Here is a 3828-nt window from a genome sequence, read left to right as displayed (position 1 = left end):
CGATGCGAAAGGCATTGGGAATTTTATTGTCGTGATTAAAAAAAAAAAAAAAAAAAGTTTTTTTTTTTATTATTATTACCCAATTAAATTATAATTATATTTATATAATTATATTATTACCCAATTAAATTATATATTGGGTAATAATATTGCCATCATTGCATATATGTTGGGGTGGTTTCAATCTAAACCAGGGATCACCAAACTTGATTCATGGAGGGCCTGTGTCCTGCAGAGTTTAGCCCCAACTTGCCTAAACACACCATCATTTTTAGCAATTAAAACCTTAGGTACTGCCCCCTAATAATCGACTAACCGTTAGTTGACGAGAAGAGGCATGGTCAACCAAAATTTTATTAGTCGCTTAGTTGAAGAAAAAAAATTCACAGGAATTGGTGAAATTCAAGCAGTCTGTGACGAACAGATTGTTAATGGCTGTGGTATGTGGTAATATAGTACATCGGGCAGGACATCCAAATACTAAACTCAAAGTCATCATTGATCGACGTCAGATATGGCTTTTCATCTAATATATGTAAGTAGTAACAACTTTACATGGCCGCTCAATCTAATGTTAGCCTATAAAAATGTGCACTATTAAAGTATGGAGTGTGGAAGCTGAATAGTGCACCGATTCTTGCTCTTAAAATACTCCGTCATTTTTGGTCATAAATATAAAAGTAATACATTGTTGGAATCTGTAAAGACTCTACGTTTATTTGTGTGCACTCAGAATAACAACGAAACATTGCACTTTTGTAAAATACTGAAAGCAAACAGGATGCGCTTTCTGTCATCTCAGTTTCTGTGAACTTGAGTGCGAAACTTTGAAACAATGTGTATACTTGTCTTACAGACATGAACAATATAGGCTATTTATAGAGAGTGAAATGTCTACTTTTAAATGAACCAATTCAAATAGAAAACAGATATTCTCAGATTATATAATCCGTATGAAACATGTAGGCGCATCACTATTGCGGAGATAAAGTGTCAGTGACGCGGACTGCATCTCTTAAGCCGAAAACGAAGAAAGCACTAGTTTATCAATAAACTATTAAAACGTTAATGCAGTCTCCTTGCTGTTTTTTCCTGAAACATTCATAATTATTATATCTGCTGGTGCACTTGAGCACTTATTAGGCTATGTAGGCAATTAAAGGTTTATTATTATGTTTTATATGGCTTAATAAACGTGCAACTAATAGTCGGGAAGCCCTAGTTTTACTCTCAACTTCGCATAAAAATATTGCATAGCTTCGGAAGACTTGGAATGCAACACGACTTGAAATACTTTTGTACTGCTATGGTCAGTATTTGCAATATTTGCTTTTATTTGTGTTTTATATTGTTCAGAAGTGGGTCGATTAGGGTAGGAGTGGGGTTAGGCCCTCCGATTAAAGTATAAATTCATATAAAATGATTTCTATTTTATACAAATGTATGTAAACTATTAAATTAAGCCAAACAACTGGAAGCAATGAAGGACCCTGCACATGGAAAAGTAACGATAAGGGTTCCTGACCAAGAGACAATATGTGACGAGTTGGAAGTTTTGCAGGAAACTGGCCAAAACAAGTGGATGAGATGGGACCAGGAAATCAGACAGGAGCATTGGAGAAGGAAGGTCTCTGGTTGGGCCTGGAGCATCTGAATATCCAGACAGGACCAGCAAAGGCAAGAGTTCCAGGATGGGGACTTAGGTGGGAATTGAATCCGTGGACCACAAATATATCAAGTTCAGGTCCGGTCCTGGTTCTGGGATGGATTGAGCAGCACACGTAGACTCCAAGACCGTAAATGGTAACCACTGTGGTTCAAGGACAACTCCAAATAGCCCAGTAAATATATATATTTTTAATTCAGTTTATAGTTTTAGGCCTTGGTTTAGTTTTAGGATGGCCTTTTTTATACCTTTATTAAGATAGGACAGTGTAGATGAGACAAGAAACAACAGGGAGGAGAGAGGGGAACAGGACATGCAAAAGACCTCAAGTTGGGACTCAGATTCGAGTCGCTGAGTACATATAGGGTATTGCTCTGACAGTTTCTTCAATTCCTATTTAAACTTCAGCCTAGGCTGGTGTTTCTAAAAGCTAAATCTGTTCTTCATCTGCTATTGTTGGGTCTTTGTTAGTCACCAGCAATTTAGCATTTAGGTCCACTTTATCTTATCTGTCTTTAGAGTTAATGGTCCACGCAACCTGATTCATTGTCTTTCTATTTGCCGTTTTCATCTTCCTCACTCTCTTACCAAAGATATGTTCTGAGAAGTGTGGAGTTTGATGCTGTATATCTGCCAGCGCTGACCTGCGTATGAGCGCAGGAGGGGGCCGCTGAACGAGGGGCCCATTTGAGCCATTATCAGACTTAACCATCAGTCTCGACTCAAATTTCATCCATCCCCCACCTCCTCATACCTCCTTACGCTCCACGCACCTCCTCTTTTCTACCTTCCTCCACGTTGTGACCCCCTGCAACCCTGACCCTGTATTATCGGCGCCAGCTTTTTCAAATAAATAAAATTCCTCCGTCTTTTCCCGCTTTCCCAACTGAGCGCCGTATAATGGGAACCACATTAGACGCACTGCTGAGTTTAGTTTTTTTTTTAGGTGATTTAAAGCTCATTTTGGATTGCATCCGTTGGGACCGTTTCGCAGTGTGCTGTGACATACATCCACACAAATGTGCTACGAATGAACTGCATGTTCTGCTCCAGAAATATTATTGTCTTTGTCTTCATTTCATCTTAAACTCTTGGTTGGATTCAACTTCTTTAGAGTTTAGAGCTCTTGCTAAAGTCCTCATTTAAGCCTAGTCTTATTGAAACATTGTCATTCTGCCACAACATACAAAAACTGCGTTTGTGGATGGAGCTGAGCTTTTCAATGCCTGCCCATTCAATTTCTCCATTCCTTCATTTTTAGGCATGAGCCAAACAAGACGTGGGGGCCATTAGCTGTGTTTTTCCTCTTGTTGCTTTTATTTGCTGGTCATTATGACAAAACAAACCCTGACAGGATGACCTCAATGTGAAGGAGTGTGGTAAAGAGAAAGAAGTGAAACCTCTTGGCTGTACATTATCCCACTTTTTATATCCATTTATATGTTATTATTGTAAATATAGACTCAAAATCATGTATTTTAGAGTTCCATGTAATGAAGAAACATAACACTGTATTAGTAAATGTGACCCTGGACTACAAAACCAGTCATAAGGGTCAATTTTTTTAAATTGAGATGAATAAACTGAATAAATAAGCTTTCCATTTATGTATGGTTTGTTGGGACAATATTTGGCTGAGAAATCTGGAATCTGAGGGTGCAAAAAAACAAAATATTGAGAAAAGCACCTTTAAAGTTGTCCAAATTAAGTTCTTAGCAATGCATATTACTAATCAGAAATTTTTGAATCAGAAGTTTTGATATATTTATGGTAGGAAGTTTACAAAATATCTTCATGGAACATGATCTTTACTGAACATCCCAATGATTTTTGGCATTAAAAAAATCGATAATTTTGACCCATACAATATATTGTTGGCCATTGCTACAAATGTACCCGTGCTACGTAATACTACTTAAGGTTTTGTGGCCCAGAGTCAAAAATAACAAAGGTTGTAGCTTAATTTCGCTCGATTTTTAGATAATTCCTGAAATTTCTCAAAATGTTTGTATTGATCTAAACTAAAGCCTTAAATCTAGGATTAAACCCCAAAACCAGAACAGCACAGAAAAAATTGTATAAATTAGATATTTGTGGTCACGCAATCTTTGTGGTTACAGTGTAAAGCATAACGTTTCGGCAGGGAATAACAGTCACAGGAG

The sequence above is a fragment of the Garra rufa genome, chromosome 7, assembly GCF_049309525.1.
Source record: "Garra rufa chromosome 7, GarRuf1.0, whole genome shotgun sequence".
NCBI classification, from domain to species: domain Eukaryota; kingdom Metazoa; phylum Chordata; class Actinopteri; order Cypriniformes; family Cyprinidae; genus Garra; species Garra rufa.
The sequence above is the reverse complement of the archived record's forward strand: the minus strand, read 5'-3'. Positions refer to the sequence as shown.